This window comes from Gallus gallus, chromosome 3 (assembly GCF_016699485.2).
Source record: "Gallus gallus isolate bGalGal1 chromosome 3, bGalGal1.mat.broiler.GRCg7b, whole genome shotgun sequence".
NCBI lineage: Eukaryota > Metazoa > Chordata > Aves > Galliformes > Phasianidae > Gallus > Gallus gallus.
This window is the reverse complement of record NC_052534.1, coordinates 13791453-13810113: the sequence shown is the minus strand read 5'-3', so window position 1 is coordinate 13810113 and position 18661 is coordinate 13791453. Positions and strand designations below refer to the sequence as shown.

Below are 18661 nucleotides of genomic sequence, written 5' to 3'. Positions count from 1 at the left end.
ATATTTAAAGATATAAATTCAAATATATTCTCAGTTAACTGCTAACTCTTCTTTCAGTATGTATCATGCAGCTCTGTGTACTCATGCTAATGGAACTAAATGAGGGTGGGTAGGAGATGCTTCCTACATAGCTACAATGTACTGCGGATTTTAGACTTTGTCTAACGATCCCATCTTGTGCTTTCCCTGCGTATGGAAAACAAAATCTCTAACCGTACAAATGTGCTTCGGGTTAATGTTGTGTGTACAGTGAAGACTAGTCGGGGAGATGGAAGTCTTCCATTCTTGATATTTACTTATTTTGAATCCAGTGTATCTGTTGTACTGACATTCACTTCTGTGCTATGTATATACAATAAAAAATGTGCCCATAGACAAAAAGAAAAAGGCATCAAAACAAACCATCAGCAACTCTCCAGAGTATCTGATGAGTTTCTTTTTTGTTGTTAATGTCACTCTGCCTCATAGAAACATTCTTTTAACAGTGAAACATGTGCTATACATAGCAAAAAAGGATCTCAAAAATGTTTTTTTTTCCATACACTCAACGCTGGAATTAGACAAGTAATCCAGTAGGACAACATACTACAAGTGCTTAAAGAAGAGAAAACATAGTAAAATAGAAGTATTACCTGCAAGTATACTTCTATACGGATATGTAATACATATATACATATATATACAAATATACTTCTATATGGATATGTAATATGCATATATATTTAAAACTAGTCATAATGTATCTGTTTTTAAATTAGAAATATAAAAATAGATAAAATATGTTTTATAAATGCAGGGTTAACTTGGATATATAGTTGCATGCACATGTATGTATGAGAGGTATAGAAGAGGTACTCTTCTATAATACAGAAAGAAAAAAAAAAAGCTTGGAGAAAAAGAAAGAACAAGGAAAACAAAGTGGTTGCTCAGTTTTAGTACAAAACTAGTTTGAGGAAAAAAAAATCAGTGTTTTTGATAGTTCCAAGACCTAGTCTCTGAGGATACTCAATTCCTGAGATGTGCTCTCAGCGTGGCACATTCCGAATCCCGTGTCTGGAACCTGTAAGATATGCAATGTTCTGGTCTGAATGAGGCCTCTGGAAGCGCTTTGTGGGTGCTGATGCTCTACGGGTTTGTTTTCATGGGAAGTGAAGCACATCAAAACTGTGCTTGAGGAAAACTTAAAGATTGATACTGTGATTCTAAGATTGCAAAAGACCACTATGATCATCTAGTCCAACCTATCAATCCATCACCAGTATACCCACTAAACCATTGACTCTGTGTGACATCTGCCCTTTTCTTGGAAACCTCCAGAGGCAGTGACTCCACTACTTCACTGGACAGCCTGTTCCAATGCCTTACCACTCTTTCTGAGGAGCAATTTTTCCTAATCTCTAACATGAACCTCCCCTGGCACAATTTGAGGTCATTCCCTCTAGTACTATTGCATGTGATGTGGGAGAAGAGGCTGACCCCCTTTCCAGTAGTTGTAACGGGCGATAAGGTGTCCTCTCTGTGCGGTTGTAAGTCATCTTCCTACTGGTAGATTTCAACTCTACCATTTATATTTATCAGAAGGCAGCTAGAAAATAAATAGTGGGTCTTTCCTCAGTTTGTTTACTTTGTGCATTAGAGAGTGCTCCATGAATTACAGTTCCTCTTCTCTTAAGTAGTCAATCAGGCATGCTTCTGTTTCACTTGTGGTGGAGATCAATTTAAAAGGTTACTCAGTCCCAGGAGAGAGAAGTATGTTTTAGGAAATAAGTAAATGAAATTGTAAAATGAAAGAAACAGTTGGGTGAGAGTAGGGAGAACGCAGTAAGATGAAGTCTCTTGGCTTTGTTTATAACATACTTGTTTTTATTCGGCACAAAGAGGTCAATAATGCTGTGATTTTTACATGGTTAAGATGCATTGCACTTCTTGGTCTCAACCTAAACTGCATTGCAGCTACATGAAAGGGTTCCTTCACAGGGAGGCAGGCATAGACTTGAATCTGTTTTGCTTTGGTCAGGGAACAGTAATAATAGAGAATTTTAGGGATAGGTCCACAAAACAGGGTTGTTATTTCCCCAGCAATAAGTAAGTCTTGGGAAGAGATTAACTGCTAATGTGCACTGAAGGAACGGTATTTAAATAGCTGCTGTTACCATTGTAAGCTTTAAACAAAACTAGATACAGATGTGTTTACCCTATCCACTTCTCTCATTTTTCTGTTTTTGTAAGCATGGTTTAAAACTATGTAAAGAAGAAAAAGCAGGTATGGAAAGGAAGGGCACGTTCTTGCACCGGAAGATGTTTTGATGTCTTAGCTACTAGGCGACAATTTATTCCTGTACTCCATGAAGCTGGCTGTAAGGAATAGCTTGTTTTGATTTTTTTTTCACTGTTCAAGAGAAATATAGCTCAGACTTTCAAGGATTTTTTTTCCTTGGGTGACCTGCAGCATTCTTTGTTTTTGTTTCTGTGTAAAACTAAAGGTTAGGTGGTGTGTGGTTTTAGTTTTTCTTCTTTTTCTTCCACGGAGTGTAAGCTTTTGAAAGGGAGAGGACATGCCAGTGTTACTAAAGTGTAATTTTCTATTTTGGTTTGGGAACTTAGCAAAGGCAAATCATGGAAAAAATATGTCTAGTAAGTATGAACAGTAGCTGTTCTGTATTATTGAAGTATTGCTTTGTACTATGTAACTCAAGTACACACTCAAGGAATTAAAGCGTCAGTAACTTTATGGAGAGAAAAATATGTAAATATACTTGTAAACATGTATTTTCATTTTTCAGTCTCCATACGTATGTATGGAAAACCAGATTATGTTTAACGTTATTTGTGCTTGTTTCCTTTAAATGTATTTTAACTTCTGTGCAAGATTCCCTTCTTCTGAGTCTTATTTTCTTTTGGATGGAGTTAACACATTTTTCTTGCATTTAAAAAAAAACCCTGCCTTCTTGTTACCATGCTGATAATTGTTGATCTTTTTGATTCTTTAAGTGTAGCAGTGTACACATTAAACACTTCCGCTGTCAGATTAGGACTTTAAAAGACAACAGCTTTCAAAGTGTATGATGGGTATACGTGGCTGTATACTTTCATTTCTTCTTAACTCTGATTCTATTTCATCAATTGCAGCACAAATACATTTTGAATATTTATTAGAGCATTGTTCATGCTTGCTCAGGCATATTTTCACACTTAATTTGTTTGTAGGCTATTGGAAAACAGTAGCAAAAAAATCTTTCTGAGTAAATCTTTGTTCTTAGTGGAATTACTTCAACTCAAGCTGATGGCTGCTTTGTTTCCCTTTGTTATTGGAGCAGGATTGTCCTTTCTGAGACATATTTTTAGTAATATTTTTAATGGAATAAATATATGCTAATAAATTTCACTGGCAGCAAAATCTGGAAGTATTTTATGCCATCCAGAGGTTTTAGAATAGGTTTTTAAATGTGTTTTCTTCAATCGATCGTTTCAGAAGGAGAGAATTCGGTTCGCTGTGTGTCCACGCTGTATTTGTGGGACCTGTTTCATTAATGGCAGCGTGAGCAACTGCTGTCATGAATTGGCTTTAGTGAAACAGAATTGAAATAACCTCAATGTGTGGAAAACTGTCATGTCTCATTTTTGTGGCTTCCACAGGTTTTGAGAAGGAACACGTACTTAGGAAAGTAGAGAAGTTTACTGTTAGTCAATGAAGAGCATTTAGGTGTAATATGTAGCAGTTGTTGTCTGTCTGTTTAGTCTGAACTAAAGAGAGAGAATAGCTTTTCAAAGACTGATCTGTGAGGGGCTTTATCAAGAGGCTACTGCAGGGTATGTTTTTAGATGGCTTTTGTTTTCTGATTTCTCTCCATAGGTAGGGTTCAGTTCCTAGCCCATAATGCCCTTTACCATAGGCTTGACTTTTGTGGCTATTACTTTGTTTGGAATGCTCTCAGTGATGCTTCTCTGAGCTGTGTGTGACATGAGCTTCTGAAGCCAGTTCACCTTTCTCTGCCTTTATTCCACTAGGTATACAGTGGTGTGGGGTTTTTGTTTGTTTGGGGGGGGGGGGGGTGTTTGTTTGTTTTTAATATCATAAAAGGCAGTATGTGATATGTTGTGGTTTTTTTCCACCTCTTTCTCTTCTTGCAGTGAAAGGATTTTCTTTGTGTTTTATTTATTTATTTTTAACTTAAGGGATTATTTTTTTTACCGTTTGCATTCCACTTCACATTTTAAAAGATAAGCCTACTTTATTAAGTTGGAAATTTAATGGTTATCTGGTTGCACGGTTTGTATCTCTAAGAGATAATGTTTGTAGATGAAACTTAAAATGCAGTCAGCTCTCTTCATAGTGGCATTAGTCCACTGAATAACTGGCACAATGTTGAGAAGCTCGTGCAATTTCTGACTATAGACTTTTCCATAGGGGCATAGTGAGTCTCTTCTGTAGCTCAGATCATTCAGCTATTCCGTTTCAGTGATTAGCTCAGCCACTGAGAAATTGACTGAGACATGGAAAGGAGTATCTTGTTCTTCCATGAATAAAAGTGAGAAGAGCTCAATGTCTGAAGTTTCAGAGGATATAGTAAATAAAACCATCTTGTTCTGTTCCTTTATTTCCAATAGTACTTTCTGTTCAGTAAAGTCAATTAAGTCCAAAGTATAAGTTAAAATCTTTCCTTCAAATTCAGAGTCTGCTTGCTGTTTTAAGATTGATTTAAATCAGTAGTTTCTGCTACCTTTTCAAAAATATAGAGGTAAAAAAAAACCCACAAATTCTTTCTTCTAATCTGAACTTAGTTGTGTTTGTTTTATAGAAGAGGTACTTTTTTGCGTAGCGGGCAACTACCACGCTTCTGAAGGTTGGCCTTTGCCTTTGGATTCTGCTTACTCCCCCATATATATTGAATGTATTTCTCTTCTGCTTATGAGGAAGAAGCTCTGTGCAAGCTGTGGGCAAATTTGCTTTTAGTTAATCATACTGTTTGGTGTCAGTACAGCAATTGTGCCATGGGACCAGAAGAAGGTGTTTTTGAAATACTTTCCTCAAGAATCTCAGTCCCATGGAAAGGAAGGTTACTGCAGCTGTTTGGTGCATGTATAATGGCAGAGAGACTTCAAGTAGGGTGACCAGCTAGGTGGTAGCCTGAGAACACTGTACTGTTCTCTTATTTCCTTCTAATTGAGTTTCAAGTCTGTGTGTGTTCACAGCAGGCTGCTGTCATTCTGAACGAGGTCACTTCTTGCACTTCAACTACTTAACAGAAATTTTAGGATGAAATCATATAACTTGCCATAATGCAAAATTGCAGTTGTTTTTAGGAAGACACTTGGATAATTAAGATCATATTATTTATCTTTTTTTCCTTAAAAATACAAATGTTAGGCCAGACCTTCTTCTTATGCCAATAATTTTAGTAAATAAATAAAATTTTCATCAGGCACGCATCTGTTCCTTCCTTATTTCACACCTGTCAGGGAAGATATTTATTCTAATTCTGTGCTCTCATATAATTACTTTTCCCCAGTATTCATTGAATAACAGCGGCTGCCAGTGTTCTGGTCTGGTGCTTTGACAGGACCACAGCACAGTTCAGTGCATTTCAGAAGCGTAGATTCAGAGGCATCTCCTGCTACTGCTCTCTTAAGGATTGGTACATTTTCCTGGTTGGCCTGAAGCACAGCACAGTGCAAGGACCTGCAACTCTAGACAAAGCAGTCCAAGTAGCTTGGATAATTTATAATCCTAAAGCATTCTAATTTCTGTAGTTAACTTAGGTGATGATTTTGAAGTAATTGTAAGGCCTTACTCTGTTGGCAGTTTTTGTTTTCGTTGGACTTGTTTCATTGGGAAGGAATTCTTTTCATCTCTGCTACCTTTGGTAAAATTGAGGAGTAACTCATCCATGCCAGTGGTGTACAGTTGTAAATGCATAAAAGCCTTGTTCATGCACTCTCATGAGCTTTTGTATCTCTCCATCCGCATTTTCATAATAAGCCTTTGGAGAAGTGCCATAACTGATACTGAGTAACAAGCATTTTGTAATGAGTAGCATTCTCAAGTACCCATTGCTACCCTGATTATATTCTGTAGCTTGTTGGCCTTCTGGTGAAAGACCATACTGCTATTGATCTCATTGTTTATTACTTACAGGAGAATTAAGTGCAGTTTTTTGATCAAACAAAACAAGTAAATGTGCATTAAAAATACAAAGAAGGAAACACCTCTGCAATACTCGTTATTTCAGAGGAAGGTAGGAAGTGACTTTCTTTTAGGTAAACTTAGGATGCAGGGGATGTTTCCGGATGCTTTTACTTTCAGTTAAAGCAGTGCAGTCTAAACTGAGATGTCCACAATTAAAAAGAAAGAAAGAAAAAGAACAACAAAGCAAAATAAAAAAGCAGTAACTGTATAGAAACTGGAGCAGTGAGAGTGAAAAAGAAGAGAAAATGGTCGCAAGAGAATGCTTATAATATAGGTTAGATGAGGAATGAATTAAGCAGAAAGAATTATTACAGTGTAGCAAAAAAAACCAAAACAACACAACAACGTTTTTACATACACAGAAGTGTATGCATAGTAATATTTTATATGCTGTTTAGCTTTATGGGTCGGATTTCACACCTAGCTTTGACTGCCTAAAGCAAGGCATCTTAGCTATTGGCTTGGCAGTTCCTAAAGTTGCAGAAGAGAATATGACACTTAAGGGAATGATTCATCTGTTCTGGTTTAGACAAATATCGTGGGATAGTATGCCTTGTCCTCTGGAGGTGTCTGGCATTTTGCATTCATTAGAGAGTGCTGGACAGATAAATTGTCTGTGGCACGCGGCTCTTGAGTTAGATGAGAGAAAGCCATGTTTCAGCCTCGTATTCTCTGTAAAGCTAACTCTGCAGTTAAGTTGATTTGTAGACCTTCCCTTTTGCAGTTACCACAAGTGCTCTTGTCCGAGGTTTACATATATTCATTTGTTCTTGTGTTTGTTATTGTTCTAGTTCAAGTAGTTGCTTTTCAAATTTGCACATGAATGTGTGCCAAAAATTACTTGATTTACACTTGCAGTATATAATCTGCTACTGAATTTTGTTTAACATTCATTTCATATTATCCTGTAAATTAACATTGTGATTTGTATAATTTGTATTTGCATAAAAGGAAAATGTTAGGCATTTGTTTTAATTTTAGAATAGCTGAAAAAGGCTGCATTTTCTTCCTCAAGAAGAGCAGAGAAAATCTTTACTTAAAACACTTCCTAACAACGATGTCCATCAGAATTCCATCTGAAACTATTTATTGTCTATGGTCTGCATAAATATTGTAAAAATAAAGGAGAAAAAGATTTCTTCATTATTTTCTCTACAATGGATAAAAAATTCATCATGCTTTTTTGGTGAGAAAGATTGCATTTACTGCTGATGAGAAAATGATTCTAGAAGTTACAGAAGAGCTACTGACTTTCAGCAGTAGCACAACAGTCACTTTGGCTTTTCAATAGTTTGTAATCATGTGCTGCTTATTGACCTTCGCAGATGAAATTTATTGAAGCCTCAAATATAAATATATTTTGTTCTATTATATGAAGCCCTCATAAAGGTTAAACAACATACATGTCCCTTGCATGCTTCTCTGCTACTGAAGGGAGCTTTCTTTTCACTCCATCCTGCTAGTGTCCAGGCAGCTGTGAGTTTATTGCCATGAGTCCACAGAAGCCTCTCTGCCCCAGGCAGTTCCAGGGTCTGGGAGTCTCGGTTCTGCTCCACTCTGTTATTCAGACTGCACAGCCCCTTCATTTCTGTCCTGTCTTCCTCACCCTCCTGTGGCCTTTCCTGCTTTCTTTTCTGTTTAGGGTTCCGTAATAGAACTCACAGCAGGAATAAGGAGGATTTATTACTACAATTCAGGTGTATTTTCTCTCCTGCTCTCATCTTGCAGCATTGTGGAGAGCCTGGTCCATATCCTTCAACAACATCGTAGGTACTATCAGAGCAGCTGTCAGCTTTTCCCCAAATCCATCCTTTCTCCAGGAAAAACAAGCTGTCCTGTGGCACCTTGCCAGTGCTTCTGTTGCTGATCATCTCATGGTAGAACACCTCTGTTGAACTTACTCTGGTTTGTTGAAGTTTGTCTTGTATTAGGGGTCTCCAAAACTGTGGTCTAACAAGTGCTGACCAAAATGGGACAATCGTCTCCCTTAGCTGTGCTCCTGTTAATACAGCATTTACTGCTATTGATTGATTCTCTTGCTGGGACAGGGCACACTGCTGCACTGTGCTCTGTTTGCTGCCTGCTGCAAGGACCCCCAGATTTTTTCTGCAGAGCAGCTCCCCAGCTGGCCAGTCCCCCCATTGTGCCGTTCTCTGCAATTACAGATCTTCCCATGTATGTGATTTGGCATTTGATCTCAGTGAATTGTGGGAGGTTCCTCTCACCTCATCTTTCTGTCAAACTGGTTCTCCAAGTTTGGTGTCATCTGTGAACTTCTCAAGAGTACTATCTATGATCTTTATGTCATTGACAAAGGTGTTAAATAGGACAGATCCCAGGATCCCATGGTACTTGTCAGCAGTCTCCAACTAGAGTGTAATCCCTTAATCCCACTGCTGTCTACACCTTGCCAACTAGTTGTCTAGCCACCTATTTGTATGCTTCTCAGGACCATAATAACATCTTCACTTGGATTCTAAGAGTAGGCCAACCTTTTCATCAGCTAATAAGCATTGCTTTTTCTTGGTCATCCTAGCATTTAATTTGTACAGGGCTCCTTGTCTCATGGTGTGACTATGTTATATATGATGGAAGTAAATTTAAGTTACAGATTATTTGCTGTTGTTTGCTTCCTATGATGATGAGAGTACGGTACATGCACATATATACTTTCCTTGCCTACATCCACAGCCTGTGGCATAGACAGGATCTTCCCTCATTCTTCTAATGAACTGTTCATCTTGCCTTTCATCAAAGACCTTTGTCTCAACATATACCAATTGTATTCCTATAAGAACAGAGTGAAACCAGTAAGAATGCTTATTGTTGATGATTCTCACCGATCTCTTAGAGCAATTAAACTAACTAGTCTTTCATTCTTTTGTAACTGAAATATGAATTGGAAAATAAGTTATTTGCATGTTGATAGGGTGCATTATTTAGCTGTAGACTCCTAACAGATTCAACTATATAAATGCATGAGGAAAGAAATGAATTACTGTCAATAACTATCACTCTGTCTGTATTTTCGTGTTGAAGGCAGGCTGTGCTCATGACAAAAAGCTGAACTGGAAAGTAGTTCACTGTCTCTTGAAAGATGAGCAAAAAGGTCTGCAGGTGTTTTTTGAGTTGCCTTTTTGTTTTTGTCTAACATGCTCATTTGGTTTCCTTTAAACTTGAGAGACAATCAGAACTTAAATATTTAAGTTAAACTTATTAAATAGAACATGGTGTACTCAGATTTAGCTGTGATGTGGTTGTAGTTAATATTGATTTCCTAATCCATTCTATATCATACTCATCTGTGTAAATAAGGAGAACAGTTCATTAACAGTGTGAGGGATTCATTTCTTGCTAGGACCACGTTTTGAGCTGCGAAGAATCCATACAAGACACGTTGAGAGTTAAATGAGGAAGGAAAGCTGTGTGCACTGCAGAGGTGTGGTGGAGCCCTGGTGTCTGAATGGAATGGTGGAGAGATTGTTCTAGCACAGCCCCACCTCCAAGGGGAGCAAGGTCTCATGCAGTAGGGTTTGCCTCGATACTCTGATCATCCATTCTGGCATAAGCCAAAAGGAAATACACAGATGAGTTTCTCAGATAACATAAGGACATTAGCTCATAATACAGCCTTTGTTTTGTGAAATCTGAGTTGGTTAGTGCTCTATCATTTAGTGTGAGAATATAGTCCTAAAAATTTATTAGAGGTCCTTTGTGAGCAGCTGACTGTTTCCCATGTGTTACTACAAGCCCTTTGTTGGAAAGGGGAAAAAAGGTGGCAGCCAAAAAAGAAAGGCTCGTTAGCACCTCTGTCTCACGCACAGAACTGCCTGTTATGTTAGAGCTGTTAGCCCCTTTTTCCTAGAGGCTAAGTGTTTCAAGTTGTCTTCTTGTATTTTTATAGGTCTTTATCAGCTCAGGTTTTTGAGGCAAGGATTATTGAAGGCCTTATAGTTATGTCCAGTGTTTAATACAGAAATGTTTCTGATATACTGTAGCTTTTAAATTAAACTTTATTGGAAATATCAAACAGCTTTCCTTGTTAGAGAGCCTGAAGTTTAATGTAAACCATGTGCATGATCTTTTGTATGTTTGTATGCGTTGGCATAACTTGATTAATCTACATAACATTCTGCCTTTATTTACTGGGATTGATGCCTGAGGGCTGTAAGTTATTCAGATCTACATTTTGGATGATAATAATTCTTAAAATGGTGCTTTCTAGCTCTAAAAGTAGAGGGCAAGTAGTAATTAAAATCTCAAAACAGTCCCAGGAGATGACAGTATTCCCTGTTGTAGAGATGATAAAACACAAAAGCTAAGTGTGTTGTTCAAAGCCAAACACAGTCAGATCACATGTTCAAACTCATGCCTCCTCTTTCTAGGGTGATGTTTAAATCCATTTTGTGTTTCTAGAGCTTTGAAATTTTCTGATGCTTGCTCTGGAAGGCAACTTCTTCATTTTGTTTGGCCTTTGCTGGATGAGATGATACTTTGGGAAAAACAGGGTATTTCAGCATCTGTTTTTATTGTAAGACTCCAAAAGGATGTGATAAAATCTGTACCATTAGTACTGTCCAGGCTAACTTGAGGCGTGAGCACACACATTTCATAAGACAGTGTTTTCTGCTATTACTTTGCTTGTAGGTATTAAGAAAAAGTTTGCAGTGCAATGTTTTTCATGGCAAGTGTGGAGAGCTTCTGGTGGGAGTGGGTCTTACTCATACTGATACAGCATTGACAGAAGAAAAAGGGAGGGCAGAGTTTGGAGTACTGCAGGAGCTGGGACTGTTCAAGAACTGTAGATGAAAATGTCATTTTAAGAAAATTTCCTACATAGAGCTACTACAAATGGGTGTAGAAAAAAATAATTCTTCTGTTTCAGGTTGAATGATGTCAAACACTTCGATATCTCTGTTTAGGCACGTGGTATCACACAGCATTTGAGGCTTTTTGGCTTGTGACATTTTTCCAAGTGAAGTGGGAACACGTGTTCCTGTAGGAATTTCAGCACGGCTGTGTGTCTCCTCTGGGGGTGATGGGGATGCCATGTTTTGTCCCGAAGGCAATCTGGAATGAATGCTGCCCTCATTTGAATTTCTTTCTGAATCCTTTGAGTTGAAGACTGTGGAAAAAAGTCAGCTTTCTGTCAAAGGACCTTATGAAAAGGAGGAAGATATTGAGTAACAAAATACTGTGTAGTAAAATCACTGAAAAAGTCCATATCTAGCTTGCTGCTTATCTCGGAAGCCTTTCTGCAGTCATCGTCTCTGAAACGGTCTGTGATAATTTACATTGTACTTTCAGTACAAAACACAACACACCTGAGTTTTCTGACAGCTTTTCATTTAGTGCATCTAGGAAATGTAAATATTATCAGCCTTCAGGATACTATCAAGTGTGATAAGCAAATATGAGTCACCTATGTTTTGATTTCATTTGGAAATAAAATAAATTTCAGGCATTTCCTTTAACGCTTGACTTGGGTGATTGTTAGGAGCTGATCAGAGAAATAGCAAAGTCAGTATTTTCTGTTTTAATTACTTATCACATTTTATGCACATCAGTTTTATTAGAGTGTATCAATTAGGTGGACTGGGAAACAGCTGTGGTGAAAGGCACAAGGAAAGCTTTTGTATGACTGCAGGCACAGTTTGTGTTGCCAAGTAAATGCAAGATGCAGAGTCCTCACTCAGAAACATGTGGAACTGCATCTACTCATAGCTTGCATTCTTTTCAGGAAAAAAGATGTGGTGGTAGCATCAGTGTGATACAAACAGCTCTGAAGCAGTCATTGAAGAGAATGGAGTCAGGCAAAATCGAGTGTAATCAAATGAATGTTTTTCCAATAGAAAAAATCCCAGTTTTGATTGAAAATTTTAAACTAGCCTTGATAATAAGTTTGATCAAAATCAAAAGAAGATTTAGTGAGAAAGAAAGATTTCAAAAAAGGAAGTGAATTTAGTGCTGGCTGTTGGCATTGGATGATTTGTTACCATCTCGAGGTAGTGTTGTCAAATTGCTGTTTTGCCGAGTGGAGAAGTGAAACGTTACAGGGTGGAAAGATTTCATCAGAGAGTGTGGGTGATGGCAATGGGAAGACATGGATAAATAATGGGAGAACAAGGACTTCTCTGGAAGGTGTGACGGCTTGCTCTCACACCCCTTGAGCAAGGGTGTAACTCAGATTATTTTCTCTTCTGTGCAAGGTAAAGGCAGGGAGAGTACGGCAGATGATTTCCCACGTTGATGGAAGTATAAGGTAAATGGGTTGCATTCGCTCTTTCTTTTGCAGCATTGGTCCCTGCCTCTCTCTGTTCCCCTCTCATTGGCTAAGTCTCTTATGCCAAATCAGTATGAAAAGCAGGGAACAGGAGGAGTTCTGCTGTCTGCATCTTTTGCTCCTGAACTCCTCTGCTCACTTGCACATTCCTACGTTCCATTGAGTTACCTGCCTTTGTTCTTAGGTCAGAGCCTGCTTCCCAGAAACGGTGGAAAGAGCCGTTTTCCTATTGCAGAACAGGAGTTAATGGGGGCGGGCAGTAGAGAACCTCTCCTGCTGGCTTCTTGGGATTTCTGATGTTCTTAATGGCTTGTCGCTGAGCCTTGCTCATTTTGGAAGCTGAATGAATTGTCACTGAACCTTGCTCAGTTTGAGTGTTGTATCCTTCCCTCTCTTTCAAAGGTGAGTGGTCCCTCCTTGTGTGCTATGAACTGTTTTTTGTTTGGGGAATCTTGGCTGTACAAAGTTCCTGAGCTCCCAGACACTGCTGCTCTTGCAGTAGCTTCAGCTTTGCAGGCTGTGTGTACGTTATCTAACTTCAGAAATTAGTCATGTCATCTCTACTTTTTCTTTCACTTTCCCACTGTGCTTCCATAACCCCATGTTCTTTATTTTATTCATCCTGCTAAGAAATCCTTATGCTCCAACTTGAGGTAGGCCCTTCCCATTTTGCTCTCTACCTTCTTCTTTTTTCTAGCCTAGGACCTTACAACCTTAATATCAGCTTTTCCCACTCCACTGTTGCGCATTCCCACAGCCTTGACCTGAGAATGTGGTTCCTGTCCCAAACTTACAGAGTGCTGGAGGCAGAGGTAAACCAACTGGCTTCACAGGGTATAGCTGCCAACTTCATTTTTGCATGAAGTTGTAGCAAGGGCAGAGCAACTCTAGACTTTTGCTTATGTGCAGTATCTAGCAAGAGGTGCTGTCTCTGTGACTCACTGTAGCATTTCATACGTGGGAGTCAGGAGCAGCTTTCATTGTCTGTTACCAGTGTACCACTAAGAAGGGTTTTATGTACCGGGCTTTATCAAAACAGAGATGGATAATTAAAAAAAAAAAAAAGAAAAAGAAAAGAAAAGAAAAATCAAGAAATCTTCTTCCTAAACATGCCTCAAATTAGTAGCAGCACTTCCAGATTTCAGACTGATCCTTACCAGTTTTTTTTTCTTTCATTTAAATGAGGGGATGTGATTTTCTTGAAATGGGACAATTACTGAAATGTTTTTTAGATTATTGATGTAAGGACTGCTCCAAAGCTGCTACTGAATACCCGAAGACTCAGTGATTCCTCACACAAGAATGTGCACTAGACCGGGACTCAAAAACATCAGAAACATAATCTATTCTCACGGGCTAGAAGTTGAGACAGTCAAATTGTCAAAAGCTCTGAAATGACGATTTCCTCGTAAACAATTGGTGATATTTTGAGAAGAGGTTAAACAAGCCCCGGATTTTCAGGGAACATTTGACATCTTATAATTCTAAGTAAGGGCGGTCAACTTATTGATCGATGTTGCAGTCATTCTAACAATTGAGTTGTGAGTCGCTGCAGTTCCACAGCAGGTATTTATTCCTCAAGCAATTAACAGGCAATGCCTGCAAATGGAGCTGTCCTCCTTGCTTTTGTCATATGGTAACCTTTTAGAATTGGTGTATGTAAAGTTATGCTTTTTAGTTTAAGTTTTAATTGTGTACATTTCAAATTCTGTTGCTATATTTTGTTTTGAAAGCCAATCTTTTCTTCACTTTTTTGCTTCAATGCATTTTTTATTAAACAAAATGAATAGTTGCATTGATTAAGTAAAGTACATTTTTATACAGCCAAAAAATACGATTTGTTCCTCACAAACATTAGTAAGCTTTAAATAGTAAGCGGAATGAACAGATACAATGCCTTATTTTATTACATATACAAAACATTCATAGTTTCTAAGATTTCCCCTGTTAAAAAAAAAAAAGAAAAGAAAAGAAACAGCTCTTTAGTGAAGAGCTATCTTAGCAGTCATTTTTTTTTCCTGTTTAGCCTTGTACTCTTTCATGATTAGAAATCAAGAGAAGTTCCTCAGAAAGGATTGTTTAGAGCTGCACTGACACCCTGTTCTGCAAAAAATGTGCTTTGTGTATGAAGATCAGTGGGAAATTCTCCTGCTTTCCCTGGCACTCTTCAGAATTACTTGTGATTTCAGCCTCTGCTAAAATCAGTGGCAGAATGCCAATCCACTTCAGTAGAAGTGCAAATTCAAAAGCCCTTGTTTTTCAGCCTGATACTCGCTCTTTTCATTAAGTTTAATGAAATGTTTCTTTAGCTATGGAGAGTTGGACTGAAATGTCAGTGATACCCTTCCTAGTGCCTGTATTTTATTCACAGAGACTGAATCGTAGCAGCATGAGCTGTTTTAGTGATTTTGCTGTGTGAAGTCTGTAAACAGATTAGATGGGTTGCTAGTTAATGGAGGATTTCTGGGTTGTTTTTCTCTTTGTTTGTTTCCCCTTAGTGAAGGATAGTACATTTAGATCTCTTTATGTGGAAATAAATCCATGTACTATTTACAGATATCCAGTGAAGACTCATATTCTAAAGAGAAAATTGGGTTCTGAGTACCCAGAAAGACTGAATTAAAAAGACAATATAAAGTTAATGCAGCCTATCTTCAGCTTTCCTGTGATCTGAATAGCTATTAACAAGGGGCTCTGGCTGGTCGTGCAAGCAGCTTTAGGGAGTCCACGTGTTGTGCATGTTTTCAAATTATTGACTGATTTGCTTTTGGATTATGTGTCCATATATTCTCATGAGAGCCGTTCCCTTACCTGAGGGTTGTAAAACTGAAGGTTGATTTTTTTTGTTGTTGTTTCAACTTGCAGTGCCCTTAGGGGCCAAACATAGGCTCATACATCAGTCGCATTGAGATTTTTTCAAATTGGATCTATAAATTAAATAATTGAAAGATCTCTAACGTTGTTAAGGAAAGCGTTTTCTCTTGGAATGCATCTTTGCTGGCTGTCAGCAGCCTTTCTGCTACTCTTCAGTAGCAAAAGGTTCACAACTTACATTTCTTTCTTATTGGTATGTGAAAGTACCAGGGTGGCGATAATTTTCGTGTTGTAGCTGTGGACCAGCTCTTCACTTTCTACATCCAGGTTTTCATCAATGTGACCTGGATGAGAGATAGTTTAGTCTCATTTCCTTTATGTATGGTGGGTTATTTCCACCCTTTTTAAAAAGTGGAAGCACCGCACACCACTGTTCTTTTTGGCAGTGTATACTCAAGTTGCATTATTTTCCCAGTTTTGCTGAGTATACCCTCAATTTCAACTTCCAGGTGGTATTTGCAAGGCTGTTGTTTTTTATGTTTTTTTTTTCTGTTTTTTGTTGTTGTTGTTTTTTTAAAGGCCTCTATTGCTTTGTTCACATTGGGAATAATTTGTCTGTGGTCTATTCTCTATCCAGAAACTGAAACTTCCCTGCCTGGTGACTGAGTAATACCTTGAATAGACGAGCTGGGATTATTCACAATTTACTGTATTTTTATGCGAGGTTTAAATCTTGTTAAATGTGTAGTGACAGTGTGAATTTGGTTTCTAACTACTTCTCCTCCCCCAGGCTCAGCTGTCAGTCAGGTTTCATGATAGATATTAACCTCTCTGGAGAGTGTTACATATTTGTCTTCGGTTTGCTGCCACCTGAGCCTGCTCTTTTGAAAATCAGTTGCCAAGCACCAAGGTTATGTGCTGTGTTTGTGCTGACCACATCTGAAAAGTGGATCTCCTTGAGGTATCTGAATGGATCTGATTCTAGTTATGAGTACCAAGACGTGTACATCAAACATCTTGTCAGACATATCAATATAGGTTTGCGTAGGAAGTTGAATAACACTTCAGCTAACAACTAAAATAATCTGTCATCTCTGTCGTTAATGCTTTTTTTAACAGCATAGAGCCTTTCTTCTACAACTTTGTCATCTTATTACCTCATCTCACATTTGTATTATAGCTATCCTAAACCCTGCCAAATCGAATTACTCACTTATTTTAAGCAAATGAAATCGTATTTTAATGTTGATGAGTATGGTTTAGTGAAGCGGATGATTGGCAAAAAGAAGCTTTGGACTCCAGTTAGACAAAGTTGGCATACCGTATGATCCATTGTAGAACTGTTGTACTAGAGGTAAGTATTCACATAAAAATGCAAATTGATTGTTTGCAACTCTTCCATTTTAACAAAAAGATTTAATCATCTCAAATGAGATTTTATCCATTGTAGTTTTATAGTAGTGGTTTAAGTAATCAGGATTGAAAGTGAGATTTTAAACCTTTGATGCTGTGAGATATTCCAGCCTTCCAGGCATAACCTTTAATGATTCTAGCCAGGGTTTGCTGTAGCATTAGAAACAGTTGTGCCTTTGTAAGCCAGTTCAGATTAAAGAGAAATTCATGCTACTGCCCCAAACTGGAATTGAAATTTCCTTCACAAAAAAACAAGTCTCTGTGGGATCCCACCCAAAATGTGACTGAAAATCAATTAGAAGAATATGATATTTATGTGAGGAACAGAATCATGTGATGTGGTGGTTGTGAGATGCAGCTGGAAATGAGTGTATTGGAGTGACAGCTCTGCTAATGTTGGTGTCTGTTGAATGCCATTTGGGACCAGAGCCACTGTGTGAACTTTGGCAAATGACGTAAGATGTCTGCATCTTGTGTTTTACTACTGTACTTTCTTCACAGTGGTGTTCTGAGGCTTGATTAAGATTTTGCAAGCTCTTCCTGAACCTCAGATGAAAGGCACGCGCAGAAAACTTAATAGGCAGCAGGGATTTATCAGCTGAGTTTGACAGTTAATAGATATTGTAAATATGAAACCAAATGCTTTCTGGAAGCTTTTCACGACATTTCATCCCTAAAAAGCATCACTACAGATAGGACATTTTAAGAATAATAAATATACGTCTGTACTTATGTTTTGTATTGAGATGTTCTTCATGTGTGTATCAACTCACGTGCCTTATTGTTTTAGGGATCTAGAGGCTTGGGAGTGTACGCATTGCTCTAGGCTATATCCACATAAAGGAAAAAATGATTAGACTATGTCTGCAGATAATTTCCCATTTCTCTTATAAACGTATGATTGTTTTGAAGTTCCTTTATGTTTTCCAAAGAAAAACATGCAGCTAAAAATTGACTGCTTTTGTATGTGTATTTTCCCTCTCAACTTTTGACCTATTCAAGTATTAGTAGTAGAGAACAGAGACACTCAATTGCAGATTGCTTTTAGGGCCATTTCATTCCATATATATGGCAAACACAGGGCTGACTAGACCTAAGTTTAGTCAGAAGAGCTGTGTCGCTATTGAAAGAAAACTATGGCTGGCTTGCATTATACCAACTGTTGTAATTTCAGACAAATTGAAAATATTACTTATTTGCCTTATAAAATCACCTTTTTTTGTTGTTGTTTGTTTGTTAGCTGAGGGCAGGGAAGGAAAATCAGTAAAATGGGAGGAAACTACAGAGATAGCACTGGATAGTTTGTTTTCTATGTTAGTTGACATTCTGAAGCAGCATGTGGTGATGATCTAGTGTCATATGGTGATGATATTATCATGGTAATGCAGACACAGGTATTTATTTGCATGATGCCGTAATTGCACAATTGTCCAGGAAGCACAAGCTTTACTATAAAGCACTTGGAGTCCAGGATCTCTATCCTGAGTTTATCACTTTGCTTGCAGATTTGAGTCGCTGCTAAGATTTTTAATGCAGTAAGTGTGTCTTGTTAAAGTGCTATTGGCTTATTTAAAAATCAATAGAGAGAGGTATGTGGAGGGAGAAGGGCTAATACGATAGAACAGCACTCAGTGGTAGATCCTTTGACAGGTTTGGAGAGAGGCTAGTTGTGTGTGAGGATAGCAGATATGATGGATAATGAATGCCTGCTGTTTCTGAGGGTTAGTCTTAACCAAAGCAGTGGCAGGCACTGGATCAACTGGTAAAATGGTAGAATTACTTGACTTGGGGAGGAAAGATGAATTATTTTCCTGTCTTTTGCTTTTTCCTTTTCATCTGTGTTCTGTATGAGTCATTTTGTAGTGCCCTGTATTGTAGGGAGAAATGATTCTGGTTTTTGTAGAAGGAACTTGTTTCTCACGTGAAGAAAGGCCTACAGAACAGCACTGTCAGAGTAGACCTGG

General features: G+C 38.0%; 1 protein-coding gene across 22 annotated transcripts in view; it reads left to right on the top strand.

Annotated features, from left to right (window-relative positions):
* The window catches only part of PLCB4 (phospholipase C beta 4), a 216837-nt gene that overhangs the window by 59247 nt on the left and 138929 nt on the right, over positions 1-18661 (top strand). For 3 of the 22 annotated variants that reach the window (XM_046938623.1, XM_046938626.1, XM_046938620.1), the window contains exon 1: positions 12719-12872. The exons of the other annotated variants lie outside the window; for them this stretch is intronic. The gene's annotated coding sequence lies outside the window, so the exon portion shown is untranslated. Of the gene's footprint in view, positions 1-12718; positions 12873-18661 lie in introns of those variants that run through there. 22 annotated transcript variants of the gene reach the window in all.